The 25,812-nt window shown below is 40.3% G+C and overlaps 1 protein-coding gene and 1 long non-coding RNA gene across 4 annotated transcripts in view; one reads left to right on the forward strand and one right to left on the reverse strand.

Moving 5' to 3' along the window:
* Positions 1-25,812, reverse strand: part of RPL21 (ribosomal protein L21) — a 46,968-nt gene that overhangs the window by 6,090 nt on the left and 15,066 nt on the right. Inside the window, exon 1 of one of the 3 annotated variants that reach the window (XM_081045644.1) lies at positions 755-1,057. The exons of 1 other annotated variant lie outside the window; for it this stretch is intronic. The gene's annotated coding sequence lies outside the window, so the exon portion shown is untranslated. Of the gene's footprint in view, positions 1-618; positions 1,058-25,812 lie in introns of those variants that run through there. One more of the 3 variants, XM_081045643.1, reaches the window with a different exon arrangement.
* On the forward strand, positions 1,053-25,812 carry LOC308496396. The gene is made up of 5 exons (XR_013993182.1): positions 1,053-1,292; positions 2,032-2,058; positions 18,810-18,907; positions 22,517-22,673; positions 24,261-25,812. It is a non-coding gene; the product is annotated as an uncharacterized lncRNA (long non-coding RNA).

The raw sequence follows: 25,812 nt of genomic DNA on the forward strand, positions 1-25,812 counted from the left end.
ATTCCACTATTCCCAAACATGGGCCCGACCCATGGTGGGGTACGGCCTGCCGTTCGCTTAACTCTCGTAGCTGGTGGCTACTATCTATAAACTAGACAACAACAAGAAATAGGGAAACTACGATGGAGTGGCTATTCACTAACTTCCCCCCGAACTTCTAAACCAGACACGACGCTCTTCGGGGACCCATTCGCTCCACGCGAGCTGCGCGAGCACGGACGAAACAGCCCGTGCGTGCGGCCAGCCTGCGGTCCTTCGGTTCCCCGCCGGGGACGGGGCCGGCCTCCCCGAGAGCACACCCGACGCCTCAGTTTGCACGGTTCCCGCGGCCCCGACGTCCCAAACCCACAGTACTTCAAGGGTGGGGTTCAGGTTACGGGGAGAAGTGCCACATGGAAGGGGATTCGCAAGGCATCAGACGGGTCCGTCCTTCCGAGAGGACCCAAGACCGCGGGGCAGGGACACCGTGCAGACGAATTCCTGTCCAGACCGACCCGGGTCACCCCCCCCCCCCCCGAGGGTTCGGCCTCGCCGTCCCGAGCGCGGCCCCCGCAGGGCCGGGGAGGAAGCCCCGGGTTCCCAGCCGCAGCCCCGGCCCGGCCCGCAGCACGCCCGTACCTCCAGCGCCCCGGCCACTGGGTCCCACACAGTCTGCACAGTCTCGCTAGGGCCCCAGGGCACGGTCGTAGCGGCCCAAGGGTCAGAAGGCAAGGCCGCGCTGAGGGAGCGGCGGAGAGCCACGCGCACGGCCTACCTGGAAGATGGCGGTCCCGGCCGAAAAGGAGGGGGCGGGGCCGCGGCGCGCGCCTCACCAGGGCCTGCGGGCTGCCCGCGGCGGTGCCTGAAGGAAACGCCAACCGGAAGCGTCTCTTCCGGGGTGAGGGAACGGACCTGACCACGAGGACAGCCTGTCAGAAGATTTGCCTTTCTTACGAAAAATAGGCGATGGGCCACTATAACCCGAAAGTTGGATTTTGCCAGACAGCCCGGAAAAGGGCTTTCAAAAGCGACGACGTAACGCGTACGTCCGGAGCGCGCGGACGTCCGCCCCTGCGTCAGCGGTGACGCCGGAAGCGAGCGTGTGTCTGCGTCCCTGGGCGCCAAGCCTTGGTTTGTCCAGTAGCGTGAGCGTGTTTGACGGTGCCCGTAGCTGCTGGTTGGTTGGTTGTAGGAATGACTGCATGGCCACAAAATTCAAACTATAGATAGTTAAGGCAAGAATATTATCAAATGTGTGTGTCTTCCAAAAGCCCTCCCCGCCCAAACGCGGCAGAACATACTAGCAACTGCTGGTAGGTGCCTAAGTGTTGCAACCACGTAGGAAAGCAGTTGGGCAAAATCTAGTGAAACTGAAAATGTTCAAATATTAAATTGCAGCGTTCCGTCCAAAGTATATATTTTATAGAAACCGATCTGTAGGCAGTGATGGCACTGTGAGTAGAAGCAAACAACTGGAAATATCCATCAATAGGAGAGTAAGCACGATGTGGGATGTCAAGGATGGAATATTACATGCCAGCGGGTTAAGACTGAACCTAGAAAGAGGACGAGGCAAAAGAGGATGGTGTCGAATATATGCACTTATGACAATTTATGTGCATACAATTTAAAAACATATATTGTTTAGGTATATATGCATATGTAGTGCAAGTAGTCAAGAAATACAAGGGGATAAAAATCAACTTTAGAAAAGTGGTAATGTCTGATAGGGAACTATAAAAGAGGTATAAGAAAGGCTTTAACTGTTGATAATTTTAAAGCTGGATATTGAATATACAGAGGTCATTGCGTTATAGTATTTAATGTGTATTAACAGAATTTTTTAAGAGTAGCTTTAGATTTATTTTTTAAAAATTTGAGAAAGTAGTACAGAGGTATCATACTTGTCACCTAATCTCCTTTTATTAACCTCTTAAAATTAGTATGATATAGTTGTAAAAATTAATAAGCCAGTATTGTATATTATTGTTAACTAAACTTCGATGTTCATTCAGATTTCCTTAACTTTATCATATCCTTTTTCTGTTCCAGAATCCCATCCAGGATACCACATTTCAGGTATTTCTCATGTCTCCTTATGCTGTGGCAGTTTCTCAAACTTTCCATGCTTTTGATGACAGTGACAGTTTTGAGGAGTACTGGTCAGGTATTTTGTAGAATGCCATAATAAGGAATTTGTATGATGGTTTTCTCATAACTGTATGTGTTATTTTTTAAGTTTATGTTTTGATTACAGTTGACATGCAATAATATATTAGTTTCAGGTGTACAACATAGTGGTGAGACATTTATATGCCTTACGAAATGAGCACCACAGGTCTAGTGTCCATCTGACACCACATGTAGTTATTACAATATTATTGACTATATTCCTTAAACGCTGTACTTTACATCCCCGTGACTATTTTTATAACTGGCAATTTGCACGTCTTAATCCCTTCACCTTTTTCATCCATCTCTCTGAAACCCCCTTACCATCTGGCAACCATCAGTTTATTCTCCATATCTATGAATTTATTTCTGCTCTATTTCTTCATTTCTTTTTTTAGTTTCCACATATAAGTGATGTCGTATATTTGTCTTTGTCTGTCTGACTTATTTCATTTAGCATAATACCCTCTGGGTCTATCCATGTTGCAAATGGCAACATTTTATTCTTTTTTATAACTGAGTAATATTCCATTGTATATATGTACTGCCTCTTCTTTATCCACTTGTCTGTTGATAGACACTTAGGCCGCTTCCATATCTTAGTTATTGTAAATAACACTGTAATGAACATAGGGGTGCGTATATCTTTATGAATTAATGTTTTGGATTTCTTTGGTAAATACCTAGGAGTGGAATTGCTGAGTCATATGGTAGTTCCATTTTTAATTTTTTGAGGAACCTCTATAGTATTTAACATAGTGGCTGCACCAATTTGTTATCTCACCAACAATGCACAAGGGTTCCTTTTTCTCCACATCCTCACCAACACTTCACTTGTTTGTTGATTATTGATGATAGCCTTTCTGACTGGTGTGAGGTAGTATCTCATTGTGGTTTTAATTTGCATTTCCCTGATGTTGAGCATCTTGTCATATGTCTGTTGGCCATCTGTATGTCCTTTTTGGAGAAATGCTTATTCAGGTCCTCTGCTCATTTTTAAATTAGATTGTTTGTTCTTTTGATATTGAGTTGTATGAATTCTTTATATATTTTGGATGTTAATCCCTTATCATATATATCTTGCAGATAACCTCTCCCATTCAATACGTTGCTTTGTTTTGTTGATGGTTTCCTTTGTGGTGCAAAAGTTTTTTGGTTTAATGTAGTCCCATTTCTTTATTTTGCTTTTGTTGTCTTTGCCCTAGGAGACGTATCCAAAAAAACATTGCTAAGACCAATGTCAAAAAGTTTATTTCCCTTTTTTTTTCTAGGAGTTTTATAGTTTCAGATCTTACATTTAAGTCTCTAATCCATTTTGAGTTTATTTCTGTATGTGGTGTACGAAAGTAATTTAGTTTCATTTATTTGCATGCATCTATCCAGTTTTCCCAATACCATTTATTGGAGAGACTGTCTTTAACCCATTGTATATTCTTGACTCCTTTGTCATAGATTAATTGACCAGATAAGCATGGATTTATTTCTGGGATCTATTCTGTTTATTGATCTACCAGGTCTGGCAATTAAGTTCACAAACTTGCCACCGTGCACTTATATTGGTAGCAGTGTACAAACATCTCAGTAAGGTTTCATAATCTTGGTATATCAGTGTCTCACAGCTGTGTTCGTGTCAATGTATGGTGGTGTCTTGCTGAGTGGCGTTCATTATTGTTGAGTGTTTTTGTGTGCCGTCGCGAGTGTCTGAGCTTGAATTAGAGCAATGAACAAACATTCAGTTTCTTGTTTAACTTGGCAAGAGTGGAAGTGAAATCAGGGACATGTTAGTCCAAGTTTATGGAGATAATGACATGAAGAAAACAGCAGTGTACAAATGGATTAAATGTTTTTCTGAGGGGAGAGAATGCATCACTGATGAAGAGAGGTCAGGGTGACCAGTAACCAGCAGAACTGATAAACATAGCAAAATTCGTCAAATTGTCCGTCAAAATTGTTGACTGACTGTGAGAAGCATATCAGACCAAGTAAACATCAATAGAGAAACAGGAAAATATTAACTGAAAATCTTGGCATGAGGAAGGTGTGTGTAAAAATGGTCCTGAAGGGGCTCACCAATGAACAAAAGCAGAAGAGAGTCAAAGTTTGCCAAGACCTTTTGGAGAGGCAAGGTAGTGTTTTGGGCCGTGTTATCACTGGTGATAATGAAACATGGGTGTACCAGTATGACCCTGAAACACAGTGTCAAAGTGCGCAGTGGAAGTCAGCCAGTTCTCCACGACCAAAAATGTTCCATCAGTTCAAATCAAGAGTCAGAACGATGTTGCTCACATTTTTTGATATCAGAGGGATTATTCATGATGAATTTGTACCAACAGGACAAACAGTTAACCAAGTTTACTATTTGGAAGTGCTGAAGAGGCTGCATGAAAAAGTTAGATGAAAACGACCTGAACTTTTCGCTAACAATTCATGGCTCTTGCATCACAACAATGCACCAACTCACATGGCACTGTCTGTGAGGGAGTTTTTAGCCAGTAAACAAATAACTGTATTGGAAAACCCTCCCTACTCACCTGATCTGGCCCCCCAGTGACTTCTTTCTTTACCCAAAGATAAAGAGAATATTGAAAGGAAGACATTTTGATGACATTCAGGACATCAAGCATAATACGACGACAGCTCTAATGGCCATTCCAGAAAAAGAGTTCCAAAATTGCTTTGAAGGGTGGACTAGGCACTGGCATCAGTGCGTAGCTTCCCGAGGGGCATACTTTAAAGGTGACCATAGTGATATTCAGCAATGAGGTATGTAGTACTTTTTCTAGGATTAGTTCGCAAACTTAATTGTCAGTCCCCATATGTGTCTTTTTTTAAGTTAGTACCATACTGTTTTGATTACTATAGGCTTGTAGTATAGTTTAATATCAGGTATCATGATAACCTCCGTCTTTGCTCTTGTTTGTCAATATTGCTTCAGCTATTTGGGTTATTTTGTGGTTCCATATACAATTTAGGATTATTCTAGTTCTGTGAAAAATGCCATTGGTATTATGATAGAGATTGCATTGAATCTGTAAATTGTTTTGGGTAGTATGGTCATTTTAACAGTATTACACCTTCTAGTCAATGAGCACGGTATATCCTTCCATTTATTTGTGTCCTCTTCAATTTCTTCGGTGTCTTACAGTTTTCTGAGTACAGATCTTTTACTTTGGTTGAATTTATTCCTAGTTATTTTTTTCTTTTTGATTCAATTTAAATAGGATTGTTTTCTTAATTTCTCTTTCTGATAGTTTGTTTAGTGGTGTATAAAAATGCAACAAACTTCTGAATATTAGTTTTGTATTCTGCTACTTTACTGAATTCATTTATTAGCTCTAATAGTTTTTTTGGTGGAATCTTTAGGTTTTTCTATATACAGTATCATGTCACCTGCAAATAATGACAGTTTGACTTCTTCCTTTCCAGTTTGGATGCCTTTTGTTTCTTTTTCTTAACTGATTGATATCACTAGGACTTCCAGTACTATGTTGAATAAAAATCGTGCAAGTGGACATTCTTGTCTTGTTCCTTAAAGAAATTACTGAAAGCTTTTACCATTGTGTATGATGTTAGCTGTGGGTTTGTCAGATATCGCTTTTATTATGTTCAGGTATGTTGCCTTCATCCCCACTTTGCTGAGAGGTTTCTGTTATAAATGAATGTGGGGTTTTTGTCAAATGCTTCTTCTGCATCTATTGATATGCTTATATGATTTTTATTTTGTTTGTGTGGTTTGTCATTGAACCAACCTTGCATCCAGGAATAAATCCGACTTGATCATGGTGAATGATCTTTTTAATGTATTGCAGAATTCAGTTTGCTAATCTTTTGTTGAGGATTTTTACAACTATGTTCATCAGGGATATTGGGCTATAATTTTCTTTTTTTTGTAGTAGCCTTGTCTGGTTTTGTTATCAGGATAATGCTGGCTTCGTGACATGAGTTAGGGAACCTTTCCTCCTCTTCATTTTCTTGGAACAGTTTGTGAAGGATAGGTATCAATTCTTCGATTGTTTGGTAGAATTCACCTGTGAAGCCATCTGGTCCAGGATTTTTGTTTGTTGGGAGTTTTTTGATTACTGATTCTATTTCATTGGCAGTTATCCGTCTATTCAGATTTTCTGTTTCTTCCTGATTTATTCTTAGAAGATAGCATGTTTCTAGGAATTTATCCATTTGTTCCAGGTTGTCCAATTTGTGGGCATATAATTGTTCATAGCATTTTCTTACAGTCCTTTGTATCTGTGGTATCTGTTGTCACTGCTCTCATTTTTTGTTTTATTTATTTGTGTCTTCTCTCTCTTTTTGTTTTCTTGATGAGTCTGGCTAAAGATTTAGCTTTTCAAAGAACCAGGTCTTGGTTTCATTGATCTTTTGTTGTTTTAGTCTCTGTTTCATTTATTTGCACTCTGATCTTTATTATTTCCTTCTTTCTACTCATTTTGGGCTTTCTACTTTTTCTAATTCCTTTAGATGTAAGGTTAGATTGTTTATGTATGATTTTTCTTTTTTCTTGAGGTAAGCCTGTATTGCTTTGAATTTCCCTCTTAGAACTGCTTTGGCTGTGTCCAACACATTTGGGGTCATTGTGTTTTCATTTTCACTTGTCTTAAGGTATCTCTTGATTTCCTCTTTGATCTCATTGTTAACCTGTTCATTATTTAGTAACATGTTATTTAGCCTCCATATCTTTGTGTGTTACTCAGTTTTCTTTTTGTAATTGATTTCTAGTTTCATACCATTGTGATCAGCGAGCATGCGTGATAGGATTTCAGTCTTAAATTTTTTGAGACTTGTTTTATAGCCTAACATGTGGTCTATTCTGGAAAATGTTCCATATGCATTTGTAAAGAATGTGTATTCTGCTGCTTTTACTTTTTTAGTTTTTATTTTTTTTATTAGTTTCAGGTGTACAAAACAATGTAATAGTTAGACATTTATACCCCTCACAAAGTGATGACCCCCTCCCCCCAATCTCTATCCCTCTGACATTGCACACAACTGTTAACATTTCCACTGTCTCTATTCTTTATGCTGTACTCTGCTTCCTGTAACTATATACACATATGTCGCATCCAGCGCAACACGGGCAGTGAGCGTGCGAGAAGGGGTGGTTTGGGTTAAGTTTTTAAGAAAGAAACAAACAGAGACTTAATGCTGTTAAGTCTCTCAGAAGGCTAGGGGTCTCTCAGTCTCAGAGGACTGGAGCCCCGAACAAAGCCGACTGGAGGCTTTTATTGACCAGTATGTAAGGGAGTAACAGTATTTTATGGCACGGTCTGTGAGACTCATTTATCATATAAACATCCCAAGCCAATTTATCTTAGTCTTTAAACAGCAGAAGTACAAGGTCCCACTATATCTTACTTAAGGTAAATATCTTCTCAGTGTTAAGTCTCTCAGATATAAGAGATAACTGGTCTTCGTTCTCCTCATTACTTTTCTAACTGACAGCTGTGAGGGAAAAGCCAGAGCTGGCAACAGACTTTCCCAAGCAGGGGGAAGGGGAGGCAAGGCCCTTTCCCATATTTGTTTAAGGCAGCTCATTGGGGGTCCCCACTCGGTTCCGCCTGGCTTAGGTTGTATCTCCCGTGAGATATCTTACCGTCTTTGGCTGCAAACCATCTTTTGGGGATCAGACAGAGAGACATAAGGTGTAAACAAAAGGATGGAGCAGAGTCCCAGAAAGGCACAATCTCACAGACTCTTCTTTCCTTAAGGAAAGACATGGAGGGACAGTTGGCTAGGCTGTTGTGCGACTACACACATATATGTATACACACATGTGTATGTACATATATGTAAAATTACAGTTGATGTTCATTATTATTCAGGTTCAGGTTCGGGTGTACACTGCAGTGGTCAGGCATATTCTGCTGCTTTTAAGTGAAATGTCCTAAAAATATCAACTTCATCTATCCTAGTGTGTCGTTTAAGGTTACTGTTTCCTTGTTGATTTTCTATTTGGATGATCTATCCATTGATGTCAATGGGGTAGAAAGTCCTCTACTATTACTGTATTACTGTCTATCTCTCCCGTTATATCCATCAGTATTTGCTGTATATTATTTAGGTGCTTCAACATTGGGTGTATAAATGTTTACAAGAGTTATATCCTCTTGTTGGATTGATCCCTTTATCGTTATGAAAAATCCTCCTTTGTCTCTTATTACAGCCCTTGTTTTAAAGTCTGTTTTGTCTGATATAAGTATTACTATCCCAGGTTTTTTGGTTTTTTGTTTGTTTGTTTTCATTTCCATTTGCATGAAATAATCTTTTTCCGTACCTTTCAGTCTGTGTGTCTTTCAATCTGAAGTGGATTCCTTGTAGGCAGCATGTGTACAGGTCTTCTTTTTTATCCATTGAGCCCACCCTGTGTCTTTTGGTTGGAGCATTTAGTCCATTTACATTTAAAGTAATTATTGATAGGTATGTACTTATTGCCATTTTATTAATGGCTTTGTGATTGTTTTTGTAGTTCTCTGTTCCTTATTCTCTTGCTCACTTCTCTTGTTTATTAATAACTTCCCATGGTGTTGTGTTTGGATTCCTTTCTGTCTATTTCTTGTATATCTCTTATAGATGTTTGGCTTGTGGTTACCTTGCGGTTCATATATACCAAGCTACTTAATAGTAGTCTGTTTTAAATTGATGGTCACTTAAGTTTGAACACATTGTAAAATCACTACAATTTGTATTCCACATTTATGTTTTTGTCGGTATGTTTTACTTCTTTTGTGTATGTGTCTCCTGTGTTTTATTGTAATTACACATGATCTTCCTACTTGTTGTCTTTTAACCTTTGTACTAGCTTTATAATTGGATGATCCAGTGCTTTTGCTAAGTGTTTGCTTTTGTGAGTGAGATTTTTTCCTTTCCTATATTTTCTTATTTTTGATCTTTTCTACTTAAAGAAGTTCCATTATCATTTCTTGTAATACTGGTTTAAAGGAGATAAACTCCTTTAGGTTTTTCTTGTCTGGAAAACTGTATCTCTCCTTTGATTCTAAATGATAGCCTTGCTGTGTAGAGTGATCTTGATTGTAGTTTTTTGCCTTTCATCCTTTTGGATATTTGCCATTTTTTTCTGGCCTGCAAAGTTTCTGTTGAAAAATTATCTGAGGATTTTTCCTCATACTTATGGGAGCTCCCTTGTATGTGAGTAACTACTTTTCTCTTGGTATTTTTTTTTTTTTTAAGATTTTTATTGGGAAAGGAGAACAGGACTTTATTGGGGAACAGTGTGTACTTCCAGGACTTTTTTCCAAGTCAAGTTGTTGTCCTTTCAATCTTAGTTGTGGAGGGTGCCGTTCAGCTTCAAGTTGTTGTCCTTTCAGTCTTAGTTGTGAAGGGCGCAACTCAGCCTCAGGTCCAGTTGCCATTTTTCCAGTTGCCTGCTAGTTGCAGGGGACGCAGCCCACCATCCCTTGTGGGACTCAAGGAATCGAACTGACAACCTTGTGGTTGAGAGCCCACGCTCCAACCAATTGAGTCATTCGGGAGGCAGCTCAGCTCAAGGTGCTGTGTTCAGTCTTAGTTGCAGGGGACGGAACCCACCATCCCTGGAGGGACTCGAGGGATTGAACCAGCAACCTTGTGGTTGAGAGCCCACTGGCCCATGTGGGAATCGAACCGGCAGCCTTCAGAGTTAGGATCACAGAGCTCCAACTGCCTGAGCCACCGGGCCGGCCCCTCTTGCTATTTTTAAGGTTTTCTCTTTGTCTTAAATTTTGGCATTTTAATTATGATGTGTCTTGATGTTGGCCTCTTTGGGTTCATCTTGTTTGGATCTTTCTGTGTTTCCTGGACTTGTATGTCTATTTCCTTTGCTAGGTTAGGGAAGTTTTCCACATTTATTTATTCATTCATTCATTCATTCATTCATTTGATTATTCATTCATTAGTTTCAGGTGTACAAAACAATATATTGATTAGACATTTACACCCCTCACAAAGTGATAACCCTACCAAGTCTACTACCCATCTGACATCATACATAGCTATTCCAATACCATTGACTATATTCCCTGTGCTGTACTTTACATCCCATGATTACATACTGTATATATACATATATATGTATATATACACACATATACACACACACACACACACACATATATATATATATATTTAGTTGACATTAAATGTTATTTTACATTAGTTTCAGGTGTATAGCACAGTGGTCAGGCACTGATATATAATCAATCTATGAAGTGATCCCCTACCCCAAGTCCAGTACCCATTTGACACCCTACATAGTCTTTACAACATTATGGATTATATTTCCCATACTGTATTTCACATCCCCATGACTGTTTTGTGCCTACCAATTTGCACTTCCTAATCCCTTCACCTTTCTCACCCATCCCTCAACCCCCCTCCCCCCAATCATTATTTCTTCAAATAGGTTTTCATTATTTTTCTCTCTCTCCTTCTGGGAACCCTATGATGTGAATGCTTGTACGCTTGAAGTTGTCCCAGAGATTCCTTAAACTATCCTCATTTTTAAAGAATTATTTTTTTCTTTTTGCTGTTCTGATTGGGTGTTTTCTACTATCTAGTCTTCCAGATTGCTGGTTTGATCCTCCGCTTCATATAATCTGCTGTTGATTTCCTCTAGTGTATTCTTCGTTTCAGTTGTTGTAGTCTTCAGTTCTGATTGGATTTTTTTAAGTGTTCTCTATCTCCTTCTTTATGTTTCCTGCCTCTTTGTTGAAGTTCTCACTGAGTTCATCTATTCTTCTCTTATGTTCACTGAGTATTTTCATAACCAGTGTTTTGAACTCTGTATCTGATAGATTGCTTGTTACATTTTGTTGAGTTCTTGTTCTGCAGTTTTGTCCTGTTCTTTTCCTTTGGGACATGTTTCTTTGTCTCCTCATTTTGGCTGACTTCCTTTGTTTGTTTTTATATGGTAGATAGTTCTGCTGTGTCCTCCAGTCTTTAAAGAGTGGCCTTATTTAAGTGGCCACTCATAATGTAAGTGGCCTTACATTATGTAGTAGATGTCCAGTGGGCCCTCCCAGTGGCACAGTCTCCCTGGTCATCTGAGCCAGGTGCTCTGGGAATGTCCCCTATTATGTGGGCCCCCTTGTGATTGGGCCTTTATTGCTGCTGGAACTTCAGTTGGTGGTGTTGACCATCATGCTGACTGGCTGTTAGGACTGGCCACGACTACAGTGGATGAACTGTTTTGTGGAGCTGGTGCCAGCTGAGGCCACCCTTCAGATTTGTTGGTTGTGGAGCTGGTTGGGTGGGGCTGTGGTGTAGTCTGAAGCTGGTCACTAAGAGTGTTGGATCTAGAGTCTCTTGAAGGGGTCCCAGTGTAGGCCAAAGTGAGCTCCCACTTTTGCCAGGTTTGTGGGTGCTTGGTAGGAATTACCAAATATTCTGCAGTTGGTTGCTGCTTTTGCTGGGCTTGGAGGCACTTCAGAGAGGCTGCACTATGAACTGAGGCTGGCTGCCACTCGTGTCAGGCTTAGGACCCTTTGGTGGGCACTATGATGCAAATGAGGCATGCTGCCACTTGTGCTGGGCTTGTGGTCATTTTGTTGGAGCTTCATTACAAGCCAAGATTGTAGCCACTTATTCCAGGCTTGGGGCCACCTGAGGGGAGTTAACAGTGCAAACTGAGATTGGTCACTGCTTGTGCAGGGCTTGGGGCCGCTTGGCAGGAGCTACAATCCACACTGAGGCCAGGTACTCCTTGTTTGTAGTTTATGGACCTTTGAGAGAGTCTGTAACGACAGCCAAGGGAAGCTGCCACTTGTGTAGTATTTGCTGACCTTTGAGAAAGTCTGCAGTGCAATCCTGGGCAGCCACTACAAATGTGAGGTTTGCAGTCCTTTGAGTGAGTCTGCAGCATGAGCTGAGGCAGGCCACTTGTGTAGAGCAGCCACTGGAAGTTCTTCCTGGGCGATCACATTGGGTGGGACAAGGTTTCAGGGAATCACCAGGGTGGGGCGAATGGTGTTAGCTAGGTTAATTGAGAGTACAGATTTGGTGCCTGCTTGTGCCTGGCCGGCTGGGTGGGAAGAATGCTTAACAAAGGAACAGTGGCGCCTGCCAGCACTTCTGTCCCCATGGAGAGTTGTCCTGACCCCTGCCCTTCCAACACTTGCCCTGAAGTTAGTCATTTTAGTTCTTCCCCATATATCCGTACACTTTTCAAGCTGCTGCTCCTGTGCTGGAGCCTAGAGTTAATGAGTTTGTGAACAAGCAAGTCCATGCACGGGCCCTTTAAGAGCAGTGCTTCAGTCTCTTGCAGCCTTTTGTCTTTCTCAGATGCAATTCCTGCTGGTTTTTACAGCCAGATGTTTTGGGGACTCCTCTTCCTGACACTGGTGCCCCTGGCTGGGGAGGCCAGTGTGGGACCCCTCACTCCTCAGGGGGTACTTCCATCGATGAGATATCCTTCCTGATTCTTAATCACCATACCATGGCAGTGGGACAGCCCATTTCTCATCTCCATGTCTCCTACCAGTCTCCATGTAGCTTTTTCTTTACAGCCTTAGTTATAGGAATTCTGTTCAGCTTCTCAAGGTGGTTGTTTTATAATTTAGTTGTAATTTCGATGTGATTGTGAGAGAACACGAACACAGTTTACTTACTCTGAAATCTTGACTGGAAATCTCCCTGTATGTATTATTTTTATAATGGATTTTCTAAAAATCAGATAAGCAACAAAATCCTTAACTTGTTTGAATTTAAATAATGTTATCTTATTGGTTTTGAAATTTGCATTTCTTTGACTTACTCCCCTGATGCATCTGGGATTTATAGTTTCCAGAAACTGGGTAAGACCCAAAATTTTGAATTTGCACATGCTCTGATCATAGTCTCTAGCCCTTAAGTTTACTTGCTCAAGAACTTGAGGAAGAATAAGGATTCAGTCTTCACCAATTCCTGTAATACGTTGACTTTTCCACCTTCACTATACCCATCAGCCCCCTTTAACTTCTGTGTTCTTCTTTATCCAGCTTAATTTTCAGTAGTTCATCATTACAATCACACCCTTTCAACTACCTGGAGTCATTCTTCCTTTCATATTACTATTTGGATAAATTCAACCTCTGCCTTCTCTGTGAGTGTCCTCACAGCTGAGCATTGTGGAAGATCTTCCAAACAGGCCAACTGGTGTGACTGTAAACTAGTCATTGGTGCGCTTTATTTTTTGCACATACAGTGTTTTTTAAATTAAAATATGTTACATAAAAATCAAGATTTCTGCTTCTTTTGAAAAATCTGAAGATTTGGCAACATAGGGCTGACAGTCTTGGTGGTAGCAAACTAGTGGCTACCTCCTTCAGATTGGCCATGGATTATTTTTTTTTTAATTTTTATTGGGGAATATTGGAGAATAGTGTGTTTTTCCAGGACCCATCAGTCAATTTAGTTGTGTAGGGTGCAGTTCAGCTCCAAGTCCAGTCGTTATTTTCAATCTTAGTTGCAGGGGGCGCAGCCCACCATCCCATGAGGGAATCAAACTGGCAACCTTGTTGTTAAGAGCTCATGTTCTAACCAACTGAGCCATCTGGCCTCCCCACTGGCAGCTCAGCAGCAGCTCATTGTCTTCAATCTAGTTGTGGAGGACGCAGCTCACTGGCCCATGTGGAAGTTGAACCGGCAACCCTGTTGTTAAGAGCTCGTGCTCTAACCAACCGAGCCATCCGGCTGCCTTGGGCATGCATTCTTCAGTGTCATGTCCATTCAGCCTGCTTGTCATTTACCTGCCTTGCCCCATAGGCATTTGAGTTTTAGCCTCTGCCAAAAGTTCGTGATCAACAGTTCTCAAATGTGTACTCAGTAGTGCTAGCATCCCCACTGCAATTCCAGAGTTAGTTTGCTTACTTATTCTCTATAAAAGCTATTTCGCATTTTTTTCTTCAATTATCAAATCTCCAATCCCTCTGTCCGCCTTTTTTTCAGCTGATGACTGCCTAATTTTTATAAGTGTGCAAACATGTTCTGTTCTTTCCATCTAAAGCCTACCACCTCTCCTTCTCAGCCCTAATTGACGTCATTTTCCCTTTTATCTACTGCACCCTATTTTCTTCCATCAAGTTTTTTTTAAAAAAAAAAATATGAAATTGCTGTTTTTGTACATCAAAAGCCATCAGATTTTAGCAGTGAGGTTTCACTGAATATGAGGTTGGATAATTAAGTTCGCAAACTCATCCTAGAAAAAGTGCTACATACCTCATTGCTGAATATAACTATGGTCACCTTCAAAGTACTCCCCTTGGGAAGCTATGCACCAATATCAGTGCCTAGTGCACCCTTCAAAGCAGTTTTGGAATTTTTTTTCTGGAATGGCCATCAGAGCTGTCGTCGTATTACTTGTGTCCTGAATGTCATCAAAATATCTTCCTTTCAATATTCTCTTTGGGTAAAGAGAGAAGTCATTGGGGGCCAGATCAGGTGAGTAAGGAGGGTGTTCCAATACAGTTATTTTTTTACTGGCTAAAAACTCCCTCACAGACAGTGCTGTGTGAGCTGGTGCATTGTCGTGATGCAAGAGCCATGAATTGTTGGTGAAAAGTTCAGGTCATTTTCGTTTAACTTTTTCATGCAGCCTTTTCAGCACTTCCAAAAGGTAAACTTGGTTAATTGTTTGTCCATTTGATACAAATTCATAATGAATAATCCCTCAGATATCAAAAAACATTGTTGCAATGTTGCAACCTGTACAACACAAGCCGGGAAGGCGAGAGAGGCGACGAGTTAAATCCCAGAGGACCAAGGGACTTGCAGCCTCAAGAGACTGGAGCCCCAAAACGGGTCACTGACAGTATTTATTGATTACAAACAATGAACATCACATGATTAGAGGCAGGATCTATGACACTCTTACGCCATTTCAAAAAAATGATTTTAATACCCAGTTATTTGTCCCAAAGCAGCCAAAGCATCTCGTCCCATGATGACTGAGGTGCGGTATGCACCACCTGGGGGAGAGAGTCTCACGGTGAAACTGTTCCAGGAGCTGAGCAGAAAGAGCGTGATCTTATCGCTCTCATGGGCCTCTCTCACAATGAGGTGAGAGGGAGAAGCAGAGGCAAGCAGTAGCTTCCCACAAGACAAGAAGAAGGAGGGGCAAGGCTCCTTCCTATTATTTCTTATAACTGCTCATTGGGGTCTCAACGGGCCCGTCTGGCTTGAGTTGTCCCTCCCGCGAGGAATCTTACTCCCTTCTCTTGAAGATCAGATGGAGAGACTCAGGATATTATAAACTCCATCCCAGAGAGGCACAGTCCCACAACTTCTTCTTTCCTTAGGGAAAGGTTGGAGGGGACAAATGGCTAGGCTGCTGTGTGATCACATTGCAACAAGTTCACGAACTTATTTGTTAGACCCCGTACATGGAAACTTATCTCTCTTCCTTGTCCCCAGTTCTGTTAGTTTAATCTGATTTCTGCCTCAATCATGCCACTAGAACTGCTCTTGTCAGTGATCAACTGCTTTCATGTTGCCCAAACCAAAAGATATTCCCTGTTCTTGTCTTCCTTAATATCTCGGAAGCTTTGGACTGTCGGCCATTCTTTGCTCCTTGAAACACGATCCTTTCTGAACACTCCACAGGCCATTTTGCTGGTTTTCCCTTCTCTTACTAGCGGCTAACTAATGCACTTCCTCAGGACTTGGAATTCCAGTCACGTGCTGCCTAAGGAAGGGGGCACATTTTGACAGATGTGTCTTTAAATGATTTCATCATTGTGGGAGTATCACAGAGTGCACTTACACAGATCTAGATGGTAGAGCCCACCACCATAACTGTATGTGCTGTACTTTTATACCATGGGCAGCGCAGTTAGGTCTGTTTACACCAGCGTCACCACAGGCACATGAGTAATGCATTATGCTACGACGTTATGACAGCTATGACATCACGAGGCAGCAGGAAATTCCAGCTCCATTATAATCTGTGGGACTAGCGTCATAGATACAGTCCATCTTTGCCCAAAACATCTTATGTGGTGCATGACTGTGCTTCCCCTGCTCTTCTCTTTCTGTGCTCTCTTCCTAGGCAATTCCATTTAAACCCATATTTTAAAATTTCATCTCTATCCTGCTTACTACCAGATTTATTTAATTCAGGCCTTTCCTTAAAACTCCTATTCAGCCTTATATCTATTCTTAGATACCATCTAGCCTCTCAAAGTTAACGTGTCCAACATAAAACATTTGATTTCGGAGCCGGCCCAGTGGCTCAGGTGGTTGGAGCGTCGTGCTCCTAATGCTAAGGTCGTTGGTTCGATTCCCACATGGGCCAGTGAGCTGCGCCCTCTACAGCTAAGATTGTGACCAGTGGGGCTGCCGTGGGCTGCTGAGAGCTGCAGCGGACTGCCGTATACTGTGAGGGGCCAAGACTGACGACTGGCAACCAACTGCCTCAGCCGGGGGGAGCGTAAGGCTCAGAATACCAGCCTGGGCCAGGGAGCTGTGTCCTACACAACTAGACTGAGAAACAACGGCTTGAACCGGAGTGGGGCTGGGGGGAGCCGGAAAAAGGGGAGAAAATATAAATAAATAAAATGTTTGATTTCCACCCCTAAGCCTGGTTTTGCTCCAGTATTTCCCGTGTCAGTAAATGGCATAAGCCAAAGCCCTTGGTTTCATCTTTACATTTTCCCTTACTCCCTCCGTATCCAATCCATCGGCAAATTTTGTCCACATTCCGCTTGCAAAATATATCTCCAGATGGCCTACCTCTGTCCATCTCTACCATTACCACTGTAATCTGTCACCTGGACTGGTAATGGCCCCATTAAGGTCAATTTTTTCTCTTTTACCTCTGCTTTATCCACTTTTTACAGAGTAGTCAGAGTGCTCTTTTAAAAACGTAAACCTGATTATATCAGGTCCTAGCTCAAAGCCCTGGGAAGGCTTCCTATCGCTGTTGAATGAAACCTAGCTCCTTACCTTTGTTTACAAGGTCCTGCATTAACCAGTTTTGTTTTTTTTCAGGTTCCCTTGATTCCTTCCTCACTCAGTTCCTTGTAGCACCCTCTGTAGTCTTTAGTTCCATTACCAAGCTCTGTATAGCCTCGGGGACTTTATGCATGCTGTTCCCTTTGCCTTCCAAATGGATCATGCTTCTCATCGTGCTTCCTAAATATGTATAGTATTGCTGTGTACATCCAAATAACTAGGATTTAATAAGATGTGTCAATTATAGAGCAGACCAAATGACTGTGATCAAAGTATTTACAATTACTTGTATTTTAGTTAACTTTTAAAAAATCCGTCATAGGAAAAATTGAATTGAGTCAATTTTTCTGCTTTTTAGCATATTCTATTATTTACCTCACTCATCAGTTGAGCCAGGCTAAGTGTAACCAAAATAATATACTGTTATCCTAAGAAAAGCATAATTAAGAAAATAAAAATAATAGTACACTTATATAAATTCCAAAATTAAATGTGTTCTTGCTGTGGCCCGCCATTTTAAACTTTGTACATCATTCTTGACTTAATGTAAATTAAACCTCAGTTTGGGGGGTGAGTGTGTGTGTGTGTGTGTGTGTGTGTGTGTGTAGAGAGAGAGAGAGAGAGAGAGAGAGAGAGAGAGAATCACTGTAACAGCCCCTCCACTAACTTCTCTTCCCGTCTCTAAAACAGCTTTTTCCTCTTTGTTTCACCTTCTTCTTGTATGTGGCTCACCATGGCTACATGTACAGGATGGCATTCACTTCTTTTTCCCAGATAAATACTTTTTGATGAAGGAATACCTTCCAACTTTCTGTTTGCAGTCGACAATGTCTAACTTCATAAAAAATTTCCAAATAGTTTTCCAAAGTGAACCTCTATTTTATTTATTTAGCATTTTCCCCTGAAGAGAGTTATGCATTTATTTTTAATACAGGCTTTTAAAATAGGTTCGTATCACTAGTTCCGTCATACAGATCTGAAAACCAAAGTGGTTTCCTGAGTCTCTGATGGTCAATGTGTTTCCACTTTGAGATCATTAATGTAAAGAGAATAAGAAAAACTTTGAAACATAGAAAGAAATGTGAAGTAAATGTAGAAAGTAGTAAAACTAAAAATTAATTTAATATTTATCACTAGCATCTAGATTAAATCAGGTACTGCACTGAGTGATGAGACTATAAAAATGAATGAAACGTGATTCTTGCTCTTAAGGTCTCCACAGAGTTTGGTGGAAGAGAAAGGTGAGTACAGTGCTCTAAGGTCACTGAGTGTGAGCAGCATGAGAGTTCCCTGGGTGACGGCCCTGCAAGTAGATTAGAGCAAGGGAGTGGGAGAGAGAAGAACCAACGCGCAGAGAAGGGTCACAGAGGAGTTGAACTCAATGAAAAAGTAACCCTTTGACCAGAGAACAAGTAGGAAGGGTATTGTAGGCAGAAAGTATTTTAGCTTAGGTAAATGCATTGTGATGTATAAGCTTTAAAAACTCAGAGAAATGAGAGTCATCCAGTAGCTTTAGAGAATAAGGTCAACAAATGAACAGGAATGTGACTTACCAAAGTGAAGCAAATTCATAATTTTGCACCAGACTTGAGTAAAATACTAAATGAAGCCCGTAATGTTTGGGCATTAAGCTAAAGTCACATCTTTATTTCCATTTGTGTATTTTTCTCCCATGAAAGGATTTTAACAAAGAAATAAAATTGTTGTTTTATTTTGACTTTTAGATACTGGCCATTTCACTCCAGCAGGACAAATTTTCCAAGCCAGGAGGAAACCTGAATCTGTCTTCTGCGTGTGAGGCTCTAGCTGGGAACTCCATTTGGTTTGTACTTTGTCTTTGGAGATTGGCAGGAGAACAATTTTAAATAAAAACTGATTAGGAGTTTCTAGTGTAGAAAGTATATAATGAGAATTCTTGTCTCTAGGAAATGTCACTGTAATGCTATCTAAAGTGAGAGGATAGAAATATATGAATGATTGAAAAACATATGGTGAGAATAATTACATAAAATAATATTTTTTCATCAAAATTTTCATTTGAGATCTTGAGAAGTAGAAAAAAATAAACAAGAAAAGATCTATTTCTTAATGAGCAAGGCAAAGATTTCACTCTTCCAGAATTTGATTCTCTACCTGAAAACAATAAACAGGCATAATAAACAGACTGGTGACCATGTGATTGGACATTCAAATTAAATCTCAACCCCCTAACCCTTCACTGTCTGCATCCAGATTTTTCTTTTCCCGAGTTTTTGCTCTAGTAGTAGTTTGCTCTAGCTACTGAAATATCTTCAGCTGCCATAAACTTGAAGGTCAGTGCAACATGTGGAAGAACCTGGTCAAGTATCAGAAGTGTTCAGATGGGAATAGTATTCTTTTTTCATTTTTTTTTTTTTTTTAAATATTTTATTGGGGAAGGGGAACAGGACCTCATTGGGGAATAAAGTGTATTTCCAGGACTTTTTCCACGTCAAGTTGTCCTTTCAATCTTAGCCGTGGAGGGCGCCACTCAACTCCAGGTTCAGTTGCCGTTGTAGTTGCAGGGGGCGCAGCCCACCATCCCTTGTGGGAATTGAACCAACAACCTTGTGGTTGAGAGGACGCACTCCAACCAACTGAACCATCTGGGAACTGAGGCAGACAGGGATAGTATTGAAGTGAGAGTTGGGGAAGCCATTGTAGTGATTTGTGGAGGCCTAATTACATTGAGACAGTAAAGCACAGTTTAGAAATGTGGAAACAGGTACAATGTAGAGTTCTGTGGTCTGTTAGGAAGCATCTAAGTAGACTATTGATTGGACTTGTAATAAATTCAAGGAGACCAGTTGGTCAGTTGAGGTCAGTAGTGTTTCCTAGGTAACGCCATCACTTGGAGCTGTCTGCATCTCTTCCTGGCAAACTTTTTTGTATTTGCAAGAAGAAAGAAAGAGGTTTACCTTCTGATTCCACACACTTCATAATGATTTAAACAAGGGCTGACAAATTTCATGTCTGTTGTTAGCATTAATGGATTGATTGATTGATTATGGCTACCTGCATCTGGATTAAGTAGTTTCTTAGGCCAATTCCAGGCTGACTGAGAATTAAATAAAGAGTATTATTGCCTGATGGGCACTCACTGTGGGAAGACCTCTACATGCCATATTTTTGTCACCTCTGATTGAGATAACCGGTTGTAAGAAAAGTGATTTCACTGACAAAGGCAAAGATACAGAAACAGGCTAGGAGACAGCATGGGGGTTATGGCTTATCATGGGGGTGGGTACTCCCAAGGAGGGGTCCCCAAATCAAAGCTAGCGGTACTGTACTGGTGGTCCACAGCTTCTCTTCTCAGAGTCTGGGTGCTCTGAAAGTCTGCTTTGAGAACCTGTGGGTATCTTGAGACCTTTGCAAGGGATGTGTGAGGTCAAAACTATTTTTATAGTAATGCCAAGACATTATTTGCCTTTTTCCCCTGTGTGGACATTTCTCTGATGGTACAAAAGCAGTAATGGGAAAAACAACCTCGTGCCTTGTGGTCGCACAACAGCCTAGCTGTCCCCCCCCCCCCCCCCCGCACCTTTCCTTAACGAAAGAAGAGTCTGTGGGACTGTGTTTCTCTGGGACTGAGTTTGTTACACCTTGTGTCTCTCTGTTTGGTCTTCAAAAGAAGGGTTTGCAGTCAAAGACGAGTAAAATTCCCATGGGGGGAACAACTCAAATCAGATGGAACCCCATTGAGACCCCCATGAGCTGCCTTGGAAGATTTGGGAAGGAGCCTTCCTCCCCTTCCCCCAAGCTTGAGAAAAGCTGCTGCTGACTCTTGCTGCTGCCTCTCACCTAATTGTGAGAGAGGTCTTTAGAGCGATAAGATCAAGCTTTTTCTGCTCAGCTCATGGCATTGTTTTACCTCTAGAGACTTCCCCCCCACCCCAGGGAGGTGCATACCTCACCTTAGTCATCATGGGACTATGTGCTTCGGCTGTTTTGGGACAAATAATTTCGGTTTGAAGTCATTTTCTGACGTAGTAGATGAGTTTCACAGACTGTTCTTAAACAATGTATCTTCCTTGTGTGTAATCAATACTGTTAGTCGGTCCGATTCGGGGCTCCAGTCTTTCAAGGCTGCGAGACCCTTGGCCCTCTGAGATATAACTGAATTGAGTCTCTGCTTCTTTCTTATAGCTTAACCCAAAGCCGCCTCTTCTCGCCTCCGCACAACCTGTGTTGCGCTGGACGCAACAGTGCCTTACCATGAGTCAAGGCGGTGGCAACAGATAGACCACTGGTCATTATTGTATTTTTCACCACCATGTACTCACAGTTTTAAAAAAGCCAGTTCACTTACGAATATTCTAGATGAGGGCAGTAGAAGTCATTAATTTTACTGAATCTCCATTCTTGAGTGTACATCTTTTAAATTGATTGTGTGTGACAAATGGACACTTGTGCTACATTATCAGTATGATGGTTGTTTGGAGGAAAAGCATCTATTCTGTTATTTGAGGTGAAAGCTGAACTTTTTCCCATTGGACCCTATTACTTGAAAGAACGACAGACATCAAATTGTGGTTATTCAGTGTTGAGTATTTGGCAGAGATTTTCTGAAAAATAAATTAAACCAGACTACTGTTACTTCAAGAAGAACAACTGATAATATTTGTTGCCAATGAAAATTTGAGCTTTTAAGTAAAAATTAGAATTTTAGAAAACTTGTATCCACCACTATGAGCTTGACAGCTTCCTACAGTTTAGATATTTTTTTGATGAGATCATTGGTGATACGAACCAGTGTTTTATATTGTATAATTAAATGTGTCAACATTTGGATTATCTGTGTGAGTGAATCATATTTTCAAATGACCAACACATAATGTTACAAAATAAGGAATAGGAAAAGATCATTTGAAGTGTAAGATAGACCAATAAGTTTTAATGTAACAGTATGACAACTTCACTGGTAGCCTTTCAGATTTCACACTGCAACTATTTTTTAAAATCTGCCACTTGTTGAGTGTTGTTGTGGTATCAAATAAAAATAGTTACAATTGCCTGAAAAAAGTTATTAAAATACTTTTATAACTCATTTGCATGTGTCTGGGTTTTCTTTATGTACTTCAACCAAATAGCATTTGGCAATGGATTCAGTGCAAAAGCAGATATGAGTGACCTGCTATCTTCAATTGAGCTAGACCTTAAGGACATTCATTGCAAAAATGTAAAACAAAGCCACACTTCTCACTATGTTGTGTGGTTTTTTGGGGGTGGGGGGGCAGGAAATATAGTTGTTATAAAAAGATGTTGTTTATGTTAACATAGTGGGGGTTTTATTATTTTTATATAAATTAATGAATGTTTCTAAAATTTCTTCATTTAAATTTCTAACGTATAAATATGGATAGATAAAACCCACATAAACGAAAGTTCCAAGCAGTCTCCAATAATTTTTTAGAAGTAAAGGGATCTGAGACCAAAAAGTTGAAGAGCACTGTCTTCGTCCCCTACTTCTGCTGAGTGTGCTTTGACTCCCAGAGGAGAGCTGGGGACATCACTGCAAGTTCCTGAAGTAATCTCCATTTGTAGCCAACTTGGACTACTCTGCAGTTTGGGTGAGTCCCATGTCAAAATATGCATGTTTCCATAGTGATCTTGCTTCTGCAAAGTTATTCAGGAACATGGACACGTGGGGTTATTTCCATTTTGCTTTGTGAATTCTGGACAAGTCTCAACACAACTCTGCTGAATTGCTTTGAACTGAAGGTTTTCAGTTTTTAATTTATCCTGTAATTAGGCTGATTTTGCTTCAGTGTTATTCTGTCATGTCCTTAGATTTCTGGTGAAGCTTCTTATGAGTCAGGTCAAATTTTGTGGGACAATCAGATAGGGAACTAGCTCTTGGTTATGCTTGTTAAAAATGTATCTTGGAGACGCTTTAAAAATAAAGCCACCAAAGTTTTCTCAGAATAGTCTTTCTGGTTGTCAAATGAAATAGGTGAGCAATTAGGCTTATGTGCTATGAGTAGATTCAAAATTTTCTGCTGACTGGCACAGTGTCCTGTCTGCCTCTGAGTCTCATTCAGGACTTGGCTGTACTCTGACGAAATAAGAAGAATCTGTGGTTGAAATATTCTAGCTACAGTACTTGCTGACAAAAGACTAAAACCTTTTTAGCCATTAGAAAAATTACTCTGGCTACCATTTCATACATGCCAGGAATTGTTAAAATAGACTTTTTTTTTTTTTTGGGAAACTGACAATAACTTGAACCATTATAATGAACCACAATGACATCAATATATTCCTGCAAAATAATTGATACAAAATGCTTTTAAAAGTTTCAGCACTGGGATTTGTAGCTGAAGCATAAAATGTTATGTGAAGAACCTTTGTCAGACTACTGCTAATTTGCACTAAGCTTTCAAATTGTATAGATGCAATTCCACTGCCAACTGTTTTCTTCAAACTAGTTTTTAAATATCTGTGCTGCTTAAAACTTGGTTTCTGTAGTACTTGAGAGCTGATTTGTGTGCATGAAATTGGTAAAGTTCAGTTTAAAACATTTACTAGAATTCTTAATTTTACTTGATCTAAGAGAAGATACTTGAAACTGAAGAATAAACTGGATAGGGAGCTTCTAGGGCTAGTGGTCTGATTACTTTTGCACAGTGGATTTCAGAAAATTATAACGTAAGCTTCATAAAGGTAATGACTTCGTCACTACAGATGTACTACTTTATATCCAGTGCTTAACATATAGTAAATGCTCAGAAAATAATTGGAAACAGAGATGGGAAAGATGGAAATGGAAGGGAGCAATAAGCTGGCCCAATTGGATCAGTGTTAATATGAGTACATTTAGTAGAATTTTTTAAAAAATGGTTGTTCACAGTTGCAGAATCTTTGGTAACAGAATGAGTCTGTATTTAGGGGCCACATGAGATTGACAGTGACTCCGAGTTAATCTGCTGCCCCGCTGACTGGTTTCCTCAAACAATGCTCAGAGCATTCATTCATTCATAGAACATACGTTTATTGAACACCTATTATGTAACAGGCACTGATCTAGTGCTGGGGGTACAGGGGAATAAATAAACAGAAATCCCTGTGCTCTTGAAGTTTACATTCTAGTGGGAAATGACAGATACTAAATAATATACTATGTGCATTATGATGTTATAATTTACACATTATGACAGATGGAGACCAGTGCTATGGAGAAGAAAAATGAAGCAGGAAAGGGAATGAGAAGACATTACAATTTAAAATAGAGTGACCAGAGAAGACCTCACTGAGAAGGATATTTGAACAAAGATCTGAAGGAAGTCATGCACATACCTGAGAGAAGAGCATTTCAAGCAAAGAGAACAGCAAGTGAGACCCTGTGGATAAAGAGTGCCTGACATGTTTAAGCAGCGTTGGCAATGGCTGGATCGAAGGGGAAAAGGAGGACATAGTGTGGGATGCAGTGAGAGGTGATGGGGGACTCATTTGTCGGACCTTTAGGTGTTGTATGGACTTTGGTTTGTATTCTGAGTGAGGTGGGATGGCATTAGAGGATTTTAAAGAGTGACGTAATCTGACTTATTTTTATAAAAGATTACTCTGAGGTTAGTTTTACAATTAAGCTAATTAAAGGGAGAAATAGAAAATTCAAAAATAATGGTTGGGGACTTCCATACTCCATCTCTATAGGTGGATAGAACAACCGTACAGAAAGTTAGCAAGAATAGAGAACACTCAAACAATGCTATCAACCAGCTAGACTAACTGACATCCATAGAACATTCAAACAACAATAACAGAACAGAAAGCTTCCTAAGTGCTTATGGAATATTCTTCAGGATGGAACATAGCCAGGCCATAAAACAAGTCTCAAAAATTTTAAAATAATTGAATTCATTCAGAGTATGTTGTCAGACCACAATGGAAACATAAGGAAAATTTTGGAAATCACAGCCTTGTGGAAATTACAGGGAACACTGTAAGTTACCAATGGACCAAAGGAGAAATCATAATTGAACTTAGAAAATACTTTGAGATGAATGAAAATAAAACATACCAAAATTCATGGGATGCAGTGAAGCAGAGCTTACAGGGAAATTTATTGTGTAAATTTTTTTATTGAGGTATAATTGACATATTAGTTTCAGGTGTACAACATGATTCGATATTTGTATATGTGAAATGATAGACCACAATAAGTCTCTTTAATGTCTGTCACCATACATAGTTATGAAATATTTTTCTTGTGATGACAACTTTTAAGATCTACTCTGTTAGCAACTTTCAAATATGCAATGCAATATAATTAACTGTAGTCACCGTGATGTACATTACATCTCCATGATTTGTTTTATAACTGGAATTTTGTACCTTTTCACCCTTTTTACCCATTTTGCTCACCCACCACCCCTTGTAAATCTTATATTAGAAAAATATCTCAAATAAGTAACAAGTTTAGAATGTAAAAAAGAAACCCAAAGCAAGCAAAAGGAAGGACATAATAAAGAATAGAGAGGAAACAAATGAAATAGAAAACAGAAAAACAACAGAGGAAATAAATGAAAGCAAGTTGATGTTTTGAAAAGATCAACAAAATTAACAAAATTTTAGCTACACTGACCAAGAAAAAAAAAGTGAAAACTCAAATTATTAAAACCAGGAAATAGGGCCGGCTGGGTGGCGCAGGCGGTTAGAACTCCGTGCTCCTAACTCCGAAGGCTGCCGGTTCAATTCCCACATGGGCCA

This window comes from Rhinolophus hipposideros, assembly GCF_964194185.1.
Source record: "Rhinolophus hipposideros genome assembly, chromosome: 4".
Classification (NCBI taxonomy): domain Eukaryota; kingdom Metazoa; phylum Chordata; class Mammalia; order Chiroptera; family Rhinolophidae; genus Rhinolophus; species Rhinolophus hipposideros.